This window comes from Macaca nemestrina, chromosome 4 (assembly GCF_043159975.1).
Source record: "Macaca nemestrina isolate mMacNem1 chromosome 4, mMacNem.hap1, whole genome shotgun sequence".
NCBI classification, from domain to species: domain Eukaryota; kingdom Metazoa; phylum Chordata; class Mammalia; order Primates; family Cercopithecidae; genus Macaca; species Macaca nemestrina.
The window spans coordinates 116,005,958-116,018,815 of record NC_092128.1 but is presented as its reverse complement, the minus strand read 5'-3'; the positions used below and the strand labels follow the sequence as shown (position 1 = coordinate 116,018,815).

General features: G+C 43.3%; 1 protein-coding gene across 6 annotated transcripts in view; it reads right to left on the bottom strand.

Moving 5' to 3' along the window:
* The window catches only part of LOC105494232 (adenylate cyclase 1), a 147,699-nt gene that overhangs the window by 109,340 nt on the left and 25,501 nt on the right, over positions 1-12,858 (bottom strand). The gene's annotated exons all lie outside the window — the stretch shown is intronic.

The following is a 12,858-nucleotide window of genomic DNA, read 5'->3' as shown; positions in this document are numbered from 1 at the left end:
CTCTCTCCCTCCCCCTACTGCTCCAACAACACCCCAGAAAGAGTCTTCCACATTGGCTTAAAGAAACAAGCTGTCCTCCTGAGGTACCCAGAAAGTCCCCTTGTTCTTACATAGATAGGCGGCCCAGGGGACCATGTGGCATTCTTTCTTGGTTTTTGTCTTCTTATTTCTCCCTTAGCTGTGTAAGTCAAGCATTTTCTTTTTTCCCCCAAGAGAAAAGAATAAATGTTTGGATTTTTCAAAACAAACTATGCCATCCTGGAGAGTCTTTACCCCTTCCTAGGCCTCAGTTTCCTTGTCTGGACTGAGGGAATAAGTAGGACTTTGATTCTCATCCTCCAGTTGGATGTTCCCTGACCCCAACCCCAGCTGGCCCTTGACCTGTTGGGCACACCCCTATGTCTGAGAGACCATGTTCCAGAAATATGGTGTGAGGGTCCCCGACTCATCCCTCAGTCCCTCCCATACCCCTCCCATCTGCTTTGAAACGAAAAGCAAAAGAGCAGAGTTTAAATCTTACGTAGAATCAGGTAGAACATCCTACTGACAAGCGAGGAAACAGGCTGGAGAGGGGAAGAAGCCCCACCCCTCCCATCGTGCCCTCCGGCTCCGAGCCCCTCCACAGCGGCCTGCCTTGCTCAGTGCCAACAGCATTCCCTCCCTCTGAGGAGCCTCAGCAGGAGCCACGCAGGCACCCAGCACTGAGACGCTTCCGCCTCCTCTCCATCCTCAGCCTCGCAGGCCTGCCGGGCACAGCCCTGAGAGTCTCTCCTGCGTAGGCTACATCCCTGACCCAGGAGCAGCCGCCATCCTGTGTGACTTTTTCAGAAGGAGCACAGGTGCCCAGACACCTTCACACTCAGGGGCCACAGGAGCAGCCACAATGAAAATAGCCACCCAGATCCCGAAAGCCCAGTTGGCCATGAGGGCCTCACCCCTCTGCTCCACATGGCAGATAGCGTTCCATGTGCACAGCCCATTTTACAATGGGAGAACAAATATGGTACACTTGAAGTTTCCCCTGGTAAGTTACTTCCACATAAACTCCGGAGGAGAAAGACCAGGTCCAGCCCTGCCTGATGCCAAGTGGGGCTAAGTCTATGTCTCAGCTGCCTGAGTCCTGGCCCCAGAGTCTGTGGCCTGGAGGTGTGCCCTAAGCAAAGCCAAGGTCTACACTGAGAACCTGCCCCTACCAAGGGTCCCACTGCAGTCCCCACCCGAGCCCTCACTATATCCCCCAAGTAGCTCCCATGAAGCTCTGCCGCAGCCACCATGTGGCCTCCACCTTGGCGCCCACCTTGGCTCAGGGGATGACAATATCTGAGGAACTGAAAAATGCAAAATACTGAACTCCAAGGAGAATAAAAATGTGACAGGTGATGGGGGAGCATCCAGAGTCACAAGCACTGATCCCAGGAAGGAAAGAAAGGCTGCTGGGAAGCCCCTGGCACACACCCCAACTTCCTGCACATGGCCCCCAGCATGGGAGACTGGAGCTCACGTGGACTATTCAGCCGTGGCATAGGGTGCTGCAAGAACCAGCTGTGGCAGAGTTACCCAGCCATCAGCTGGCTGTCCCCAGTAGCCCTGCTCCACTGCTGGCCTCACAAGAGAGCCCCTTATTTTCACTGGGGTTCTTGGCTACCTGGAATAAAGATCATATTTTCCAGCCTCCCATGCAGCTAGATATGGCCAAGGAGACATAACTTGAAAGGTCATGTGGAAACTTTGGAAATGTTCCTTAAAAACATATTGTTCTAGCAAAAACCAAATAATCTTCATTAAAAACTGGGCAAAGGACATGAACAGTCACTTCTCAAAAGAAGAAATACAAGGAGCCAACAAACATGAAAAAATGCTCATCATCACTAATCATTACAGAAATGCAAATCAAAACCACCATGAGATACCATTTCACAACAGTCAAAGTGGCTATTATCAAAAAGTCAAAAAACAACAGATGCTGGTGAAGCCACAAAGAAAAAGGAACATTTGGTGGGAATATACTGCTGGTGGGAACGTAAATTAGTTCAGCCACTGTGGAAAGTAATTTGGAGATTTCACAAAGAACTTAAAACAGAACTGCCATCAAATCCAGCAATCCCATTACTGGGTACATATCCAAAAGAAAATAAATCATTCTACCAAAAAGGCACATACATGTGTATGCATATCACAGCACTATTTACAATAAAAGACATGAAATCAACACAGGTGCCCATCAATGGTGAGCTGGATAAAGAAAATGTGGTACGTATGCACCATGGGATACTATGCAGCCATAAAAAAGAATGAAATGATGTCCTTTGCAGCAACATGGATGCAGCTGGAGGCCACTGAAGTAACACAGGGACAGAAAACCAAATACCACATGTTCTCACTTATAAGTGGAAGCTAAACATTGGATACATATAGACATAAATATGGGAAGAACAGACACTGGGGACTCCAAAAAGGGGGAGACAGGGAAGGAGGGAGGCAAAGGTTGAAAACTAGCTATTGGGTACTAGTATCTGGGTTATGGGATCAATCGTACCTCAAACCTGAGTATCACACAGTACATTCACATAACAAACCTGTACATGTATCCTCAATCTAACATGAAGGGTAAAATTAAAAAAAAAAAAAAAACAGCTTGTCCCTCTTCCCTTCTTCTCCTGGTGTTGTTGGGAACACAGTCGTAACAGCCAGATCTCCACCTACCATCTTGGTTTAGGAAGACGAAGGCAACACACTAGGGACACAGGTGGTGAGCTGGATGGAGACTGCTGAGGGTTTCATGGATCACACCTGTCGCACCACCATAAAGTGCCTACCCTGGAATGTATATGTAAGACAAAAAGAGCTATGTCACTTCTGTAAGCCACTGTCACATGACATTCCTAAGGACAACTGCATTTCCAACCAACGGCTCAGCATTAGCTCCGTCCATTGGATTTGCAGCAGCACCTAAGCCAATATAAGTTAATAACCACAGACTAAGGTACAAACCCTTTCCCACAGGAAGCAAGCAGCCATCTGATAAGACTCAGCATTCATTTCTGATTAAAAAAAAAAAAAAGATGAAATAGCTCATTCACATTATAAATATTCCACCTGAAATGCACATCCAATCTCAAAACCCTCAAGGCCCAAGCAGCAGTAAACATTAGTGCCAAGAACAGATCATGTCAATAAGCTCTAGCCAACAAAATACTTTAAAAACCCAGAAATCAAAAGTATAAAAGCTAATATGACTATGGGTCATACAAAGTACCCCAGTGTCCTATGAAGGTTATATAAAAATCTTAACGCATTTATCTTGACTATCAAAATGTGACTGACTTAAATGTACTCTTAACAAAAACTAGATACTTCAGTGACAATTGTGAAGATTCTACTTCTGGGAACATGGAGAAGTATTTTTCCCTATTCCTCCTGCTGAACACAACTGAAAGTCCTGGATGTTACACATCAAACAAGCAAGACTAAAAGTCAGAGGGAAGAAGGCAGAAATCTTGAGACCAAGAAATGACATAAAGGTGAGTTCCTGAGGTTTCTTTAGCCTCACATATGCCAGACTGAGTGCTGGAGAAGTGGTCAAGTCAGCAACACCAATAGGCACAGACCAAAGGAAAACACAACAAAAGCACCTCTCTTCAGCCAAAGGTCCAGGACTGGGCAGCCTCACAAGAAGAAAACTTTCAGACATAAACCTACCTACTCCAGGCCAGAGACACTGAAAACTCTGTGCCCCAGCCCCACCCACTCCCAGAGTGAGCCAAGCCTTTCTTCTCCACCTGCTGGTAACAAGCATCCCCCAGCTCTGAGTCAGTGGGAACCAAGGGGATCTCATTCTCCTCCCACGAGCCAGGTGCTATTAGTGGGGACCATGAGGGACTAGAACCCTCACTCCTGCTCAGCAGTGAGAAGGAGCCCTCCCCACATGGTGTCAACAGAGGCCCAATGTGGAGCCTAAACTTGTAACTCCATCTGGCAGTAAAGAGACAGCAGCCCTCCTTTCCCAGCCAGAGTCATGTCACAGAAAATCATCAAAAACAAAACGTCCAAATAACATACAGAGCTTCATACATAACATTCCAAATGCTTAGGTTCCAGCAAACCATCACTCATCATACCAAGAACTAGAACAAGCTCATCAAGTGAACAAAGACAGTCAACACACATCAATACCAAGACAGAGATGCCAAAATAACTAATCAAGACTGTAAAAAAACCATCATAAGAATGACTAAATAAAGAACTATAAATGCACTTTAGAAATATAGATATAAAAATCTTTTACAAGATAGCAATTCAGTGATATGCAACAAGAAGTATATACCCCAAACACATGGGGTTTAATCCAGGGATGTAATGCTAATTCAAAATTGAAACATCAATCAGTGCTACACACCACATCAACAGAATAAAAAAAAAAACACATAGCAATTGATATCGAAAAAGAATTTGACAAAATTCAACATCTATTTATGATGAAAACTTTCAGAAAAATGAAAATAGAAAAAAACTTCGTCTCCTTGATAAGGAATATTCAGAAAAAGCCTACACCTAAGATTATACTTAATAGTCAAACATTGAATGCTTTCACTGGGAACAAGGCAAGGATGTTGGCTCCCATTACTCATATTCAACATCTCATGGGAAAGTCTTATTAGTGCAGTAAGTTCAGAAAAGGAAAGAAAAGGCATACAGATTGGAAAGGAAGAAATAAAAGTAATATGATGGTCTATATGGGAAATACAATGGATGTTACAAAAGCAGAAACAAAAGAAAATTGTACCAAAAAGATTCCTAGAATAAATAATTAAGTTCAGAAGGTCACAGGACACAAGATCAATACACAAAAGTCAATTACATTTCTTTTTTTTTTTTTAATTAAAATTTTATTTTTTGTTCATATATATTCTAGGGTACAAGTAAAATTTTCACAGTAATCTTTTATAATATTTTTTTTTATTATTATTATACTTTAAGTTCTAGGGTACATGTGCAAAACATGCAGGCTTGTTACATATGTATACTTGTACCATGTTGCTGTGCTGCACCCATCAACTCGTCAGCACCCATCAACTCGTCATTTACATCAGGTATAACTCCCAATGCAATCCCTCCCCCCTCCCCCCTCCCCCCTCCCCATGATAGGCCACGGTGTGTGATGTTCCCTTCCCGAGTCCAAGTGATCTCATTGTTCAGTTCCCACCTATGAGTGAGAACATGCGGTGTTTGGTTTTCTGTTCTTGTGATAGTTTGCTAAGAGTGATGGTTTCCAGCTGCATCCATGTCCCTACAAAGGACACAAACTCATCCTTTTTGATGGCTGCATAGTATTCCATGGTGTATATGTGCCACATTTTCTTAATCCAGTCTGTCACTGACGGACATTTGGGTTGATTCCAAGTCTTTGCTATTGTGAATAGTGCCGCAATAAACATACGTGTTCATGTGTCTTTATAGCAGCATGATTTATAATCCTTTGGGTATATACCCAGTAATGGGATGGCTGGGTCATATGGTACATCTAGTTCTAGATCCTTGAGGAATTGCCATACTGTTTTCCATAATGATTGAACTAGTTTACAATCCCACCAACAGTGTAAAAGTGTTCCTATTTCTCCACATCCTCTCCAGCACCTGTTGTTTCCTGACTTTTTAATGATCGCCATTCTAACTGGTGTGAGATGGTATCTCATTGTGGTTTTGATTTGCATTTCTCTGAAGTTCTGGCTAGGGCAATCAGGCAAGAGAAAGAAATCAAGGGTATTCAGTTAGGAAAAGAAGAAGTCAAATTGTCCCTCTTTGCAGATGACATGATTGTATATTTAGAAAACCCCATTGTCTCAGCCCAAAATCTCCTTAAGCTGATAAGCAACTTCAGCAAAGTCTCAGGATACAAAATTAATGTGCAAAAATCACAAGCATTTGTATACACCAGTAACAGACAAACAGAGAGCCAAATCATGAATGAACTTCCATTCACAATTGCTTCAAAGAGAATAAAATACCTAGGAATCCAACTTACAAGGGATGTAAAGGACCTCTTCAAGGAGAACTACAAACCACTGCTCAGTGAAATAAAAGAGGACAAAAACAAATGGAAGAACATACCATGCTCATGGATAGGAAGAATCAATATCGTGAAAATGGCCATACTGCCCAAGGTTATTTATAGATTCAATGCCATCCCCATCAAGCTACCAATGACTTTCTTCAGAGAATTGGAAAAAACTGCTTTAAAGTTCATATGGAACCAAAAAAGAGCCCGCATCTCCAAGACAATCCTAAGTCAAAAGAACAAAGCTGGAGGCATCACACTACCTGACTTCAAACTATACTACAAGGCTAAAGTAACCAAAACAGCATGGTACTGATACCAAAACAGAGATATAGACCAATGGAACAGAACAGAGTCCTCAGAAATAATACCACACATCTACAGCCATCTGATCTTTGACAAACCTAAGAGAAACAAGAAATGGGGAAAGGATTCCCTATTTAATAAATGGTGCTGGGAAAATTGGCTAGCCATAAGTAGAAAGCTGAAACTGGATCCTTTCCTTACTCCTTATATGAAAATTAATTCAAGATGGATTAGAGACTTAAATGTTAGACCTAATACCATAAAAACCCTAGAGGAAAACCTAGGTAGTACCATTCAGGACATAGGCATGGGCAAAGACTTCATGTCTAAAACACCAAAAGCAACGGCAGCAAAAGCCAAAATTGACAAATGGGATCTCATTAAACTAAAGAGCTTCTGCACAGCAAAAGAAACTACCATCAGAGTGAACAGGCAACCTACAGAATGGGAGAAAATTTTTGCAATCTACTCATCTGACAAAGGGCTAATATCCAGAACCTACAAAGAACTCAAACAAATTTACAAGAAAAAAAAAACAACCCCATTAAAAAGTGGGCAAAGGATATGAACAGACATTTCTCAAAAGAAGACATTCATACAGCCAACAGACACATGAAAAAATGCTCATCATCACTGGCCGTCAATTACATTTCTATATACTAGTAATAAACACATGGACACTGATATTTAAGATACAATACCATTTACTGTTGCTCAAAAATGAAATACTTAGGTATAAATCTAACAAAACATAGATAGGACTTGTATGTTAAAAACTGTAAAAGACTGATTAAAGAGATCAGAGAAGATCTAAATAAATGGAGAGACATACCATGTTCATGGATTGGAAGACTCAACTTAGTAAAGATGTTAACCCTTTCCAAATCGATATACAGTTTTAATATAAATCCTATCAAAATCCCAGCAAATTCTTTAGTACCTATAGGCAAAATTATTCTAACACTTAAATGTAAAGGAAAAGGAATAAGATGACCTAACATAATTTTGAAAATGAACAATAAGGTAGAAGAAATCAGCTTACCTGATTTCAAGGCTTGTTATAAAACAAAAATAATCCAGACAGTGTGAAGTTGGTTGACAGATAACACATAAGACAATAAAACAGAATCTAGAATCTACAAATAGACCACACAAATATGCACAACAAATTTTTGACAAAGGTTCAAAAGTAATTCAATGGAGGAAGGGTAGTCTTTTCAACAAATGCTACAGCAACTTGACATTCATAAACAAAAACAAATGACTCTTCACCTAAACCTCATACCTTATGCAAAAATTAAATTAAAATACGTTATAGATTTAAACGTAAAATATAAAACTTTTAGAAAAACACATAAGAACTAAGGCTAGGCAAAAAGTCTTTAGACTTGACACCAGAAGTACAAAAGAAAAAATTGGTGAATTAAACCTCATCAAAATTAAAAATATTTGCTCTCAAAAAGACTCTACTAAAAGAATGAAATGATAAACTACAAGCTTTGAGAAAATATTCACAAACCACATATCCAAAAAAAGTACTGTTATCTAGAACATATAAAGAACTCTCAAGGCCCAGCAATTTTAAAAATCCAATTAGAAAGTAGGCAAAAGACATGGATATGTTGCTGGGTACATAAATGGTACAACCATTCTGGGAAAGTTTCACTATTTCTCAGTAAACTAAATAGGTAACTTCCATATGACCCAGCAACTGTACTTTGAGGTATTCGTGCCAGAAAAATTAGTACCTATGTTCACTCAAAAACCTGTGCATGAATGTTCATAGCAGCTTTATTCCTAATAGGCCAAAGCTGGAAACTACCAAGACATTCTTCAATTGGCCAACAATTAAACAAACTGTGATATAGCCACACCACAGAATGCCACTTAGTAATAAAAAGAAACAAATATTGATATATTCAACAATATGGATGAATCTCCAAATAATTATGCTGAGTGAAAAAAAGCCAATCCCAAATGTCTACATATTGTATGATTCCATTTATATGAACTTTTTGAAATTACAGATTTATAGAAATGGGTTAACAGGTCAGTGATTGCCAGGTCTTCAGAATGAAGGTGTTGTGGAGGGAAGTGAGTGTGGCTATTTAAAGAAAACAAGAGGGATCCTCAGGGTGATGGATGTTCCATATCTTGGCTGTCCCAATGTCAATATCCTGGTTGTGATATCGCTCCACAGTTCTGCAGATGTTGGCATTGGGGAAGCTGGGTAAAGGGCACATGGGATCTCTCTGTGTTATTTCTTACAACTACATGTGAATCTACAAGTAGTTGAAAATAAAAACAGTTTAATTTTAACTAACAAAAAAAGACTCTGAATATGGAGAAACTAGAGGCTTTGCATATTCCTGGTAGGGATGGAAAATGGTGCAGCCACTTTAGAAAACAGTCGAGCAGCTCCTTAAAATGCTAACCATAGAGTTACCACAAGACCGAGCAATTCTACTCCTAGGTATTTATCCAAAAGAAATGAAGATGTGTTCACACAAAAACTTGCACGTGATTTTTTATAGCAGCATTACTTATTATAGTCAGAGTGGAAACAACCCAAATATGTATCAACTGTGAACAGATAAATAAAATGTGATGCATCCATACAGTGGAATATTATTTGTCCATAAAAAAGAATGAAATACTAAAACATGCTAAGATCTGGATGCACCTCAAAAACATTATGCTAAGTGGAAGGAGCCAGTCACAAAAGATCACCTATTATACGATTCCATTTGTATCAAAGGTCCAGAACAGGTAAATCTATAGAGACAGAAAACAAATTAGCGGGTGCCTACGTCTTGCTGGAGGGTAGGTGTGGTTATATATGGAGAGTGACTGCACAGAAAATAAATTAGCGGGTGCCTACGTCTTGCTGGAGGGTAGATGTGGTTATATATGGAGAATGACTGCTAATGGATACAAGGTATCTTTGGGGGATAATAAAAATATCCTAAATTTAGATTATTGTATACTAATTTTCTTTCATAAGATCATTTGACATATGTATGAAATAAGATTAAGGTGTAATAAGATTAAGATTCTTGTATAATTCTATATAATAATAGCTCTAAAATATAGGAAATAGCATTTAACTGAACTTTATTCAATTGAACAAAGTTTATTTAATTGAACTTTATGGTATATAAACTCAATAAAGATGTTTAAAAAATGGAAAAAAAAAAATCACAACTGTAGTGGTTTGAGAAGGTGCTGTCCGTGGGCTAGCCCTGTTTAAAAATCCATACTGCATCACTTAAATGGAAGTCGTCTTTCTCTTGATAAATTTCTTCACATGATGAGAACTCAAAATTGTTCCATTTACCTTGTTAGGATAACAAATTGAGTGTGTGCTTTAAATAGCTGCATATTATTTTTGGAATTCTGATTTAATAATGGCATCGGAGGAACAGCCAGGGCTCTGGGAGGGGCCAGCTCCATATGATGGAAGAGGAAGCTGAACTCAGGGATACAGGGCTTCCTGGACAGGGTGCAGGCAGAGGAGGAGGACGCTGAGGGTGACCTCCTATGCCTCTCACCCTGTGCTCTCCAGCTGTGAAAGACACAGACCTCAGGCTAGACCCTTGTTGGGGGCCATGAACACCCTGAAGCCCCCAAGTGGTCTTTACCACACAGTGGAGCTGCACTTCCAGCCCATATCCCCAACCTCTCCAAGCAGAAGGAAGGCAGAGCTCACGCTCACCAAACGAGGACCTGTGACCACCTCCACCTCAATTTGCTGCCTGAATGCCTCCTTCAGTTCCCACCTCCTTGCCTCTACCTGGCAAATCCCTACACGTCCCTCAAAGCCCTGATCATTCTTGCTCTTCCCCATAGTACGTCCCTATTCAGTTCAGTCAAGGCCGCCTCCTGAAGCCCTGGCACTGGTCACTTCTGAGAGCATCTCTACAGCCAGAACAGCCCTGGTACCCTCCGCCCTGCCCCAAGCCTGGTACCCTCCACCCTGCCCCAAGCCTGGTGAGTGTTCTAGCCATGGTGTCCTCCATCCATACTGCTGGTGGAGTTCAGGGCCCTTCCTTTCTCCTAGCACCAACTCCAGGCAGGACACTTCTGGAAGGTGAGGGCCATCTCCACTTGTCCTCACCCATACCTCTCACCCCCAAGTTGACTGGCAAGGTCACAAAAGCATGTGCATGAGATGCACACACAAAGAGGCCACTGCTGGGAGTGCTGGGCCAAGGAAGCTACAGGATCAATTCCCCAATCACACTCTATCGCATTCATTCACTACACACCTATTAACGAGGACTCACGACTGCACCTCTACCAACCATTGTTCTGCAAGGTAAAATCACCAACGAGACAAACCAGAAGGAGGTTGGAAAAAAATAAACAATAATGGCCTCTAAAGTTGTGGCAGTGCTGCAAAAAGGAGTCTCCTTCCAGGGTGGACAGCAGGCCCTGAGCAGAGGAGCAGGCTAAGGGTGCAGTGTGGTCAGGTATAGATAGCACTGCCCCTCATCACCCACAACCAGCCACACTCAGGGCTGGTGGATCCGAGGCCTGGAGCCAGTCAGGGAGCTGCCCAGCCACAGTCCATCAGAGCCAGCTGAGAATCTGGCAGGATCCTCTCTCCCGCCTCCTGCCACGTGCAGCTCAAGTAAGAGTGGGGATAGGAGAAAGGGAGGAAACCCAGCAGGAAGGGGCCGTCCCCCAGCCCAGGCCTGCTTGTCCACCAGCCGCACACGGGTGGCGATGTGTACTTCTATTTGCACTTGGCCATCCAGGGAGCCCACAGCTGTGCACTCACCACTCCAGGCACACTCATCCAGGACTCACATGCAGCATCTCCTTATTTTTAAATCATACACTTGACTTTTATTTGAAATAAAATAACATGTTGTTTTGTGGCTGCTATGGACTAAATAGACCCTCCCCTCCATATTCATAGGTTGAAGCCCTAACACCCAATGTGGCAATTATATTTGAAGACAGGGCCTTTAGGGAGGTATTAAATTAAAATGAGGTAATTGGGTGGGCCCTAATCCAATGTGGCTGCATTTCTCTTCTCCTCCTAAGAGGAAATTAGGAGACACAGAGAGACACCAAGGGTGTGTGCACACAGGGAAGACCATGTGAGGACACAGGGAGAAGATGGCCATCGGTAAGTCAAGGAGAGGGGCCTCAGATGGAACCAGCCCTGACAATACCTTGATCTTGGACTCTGCAGCCTCCAGAACTGTGAGGAAATACACTTCTCTTGCTGCAGCCACCCTGTCTCTGTTACGCAGCCTGAGCTGACCACACCAGCCCCGGGCTACCTCCCTCCAGACTTCTGCCCATGAGAAAGACAATTTCTATTTTGTTTAAGCCACCATTTTCCAGGTCAGTTACTAGCAGCCAAACCATATTCTAACTGACGTGCTTTCCCAAGGGGCCACTTGACTCCAGACAGGCTCTCTGAGCTCTGTCTTCCTCAGCGGGCGGGGTCAGAGCCTGCCTTCCCGTTGCTGCTCTCCCCCACTTGCGGCTCTGCTCCCCGGGCTCTTCCAGGAAAGCCCGGTGGGAAACTGCAAAGCTCCCTGCAGCCTGCAGCTGTGTGTGCCGAGTCCCTCACCCTGTCAGAGGTCCCCTCCATGGGTCACTTCATGTCACTATACTAGACATAGCTGGGCCCAGTTCCCTAGTCATCAGAGGGCCAGGCTGCACATGTAGCAGATCTGCTCTCTCCCTCACAGACTACCAGATGCCCACAGCACAGCAGATCCCATGTCCTCATCACATGGAGGTAGGCCCTGGTAGGCTCAGGGACCCTTCCTCTCCCAGCCACACCTGGGCTCTATACCTTGGCATGTGGCTTCTGAGCCTGGGCTGTTCCATCAGGGAGAACCAAGAAGACCAGTGTGTCCAGGAGCCACACGTTGGCCACCACCTCCATCTGCCATGCAGACTTCAAACAAACTAGGAAAAAGACAGATGTGGCAAGGCCACTCAAGATGGCTCACACCTTTAATCCTAGCACTTTGGGAGGCTGAGGCGGGCAGATCACAGGAGGTCAGGAGTTTGAGATCAGCCTGACCAACATGGTGAAAACCCATCTCTACTAAAAATATAAAATTAGCTGGGCATGGTGGCACATGCCTGTAATCCCAGCTACTCGGGAGGCTGAGGCAGGAGAATCGCTTGAACCCGGGAGGCAGAGGTTGCAGTGAGTCGAGCTATGCCACTGTACTCCAGCCGGGGTGACAGAATGAGACTCTGTCTCAAACAAACAAGCAAAAAAAAAACCAGACACATGTGGCAAACAACTAGGTCCCCACAAACCTCCTCACAGTCCCCCAGGACATGCCAGAGAGCCTCCCACAGACAGTCCAAGGCGACAACCAGCTCCGGCATCTTCCTCGACAATATTGCAGCACTGGCCACAGAATGACAGGGAGGAGACTCTGGGATTCCCGGAGCTGATACAGAGCAAACTATGCCACACAAGCCACAAAAACCAAGCAGAAGGAGGTGACTGGGGG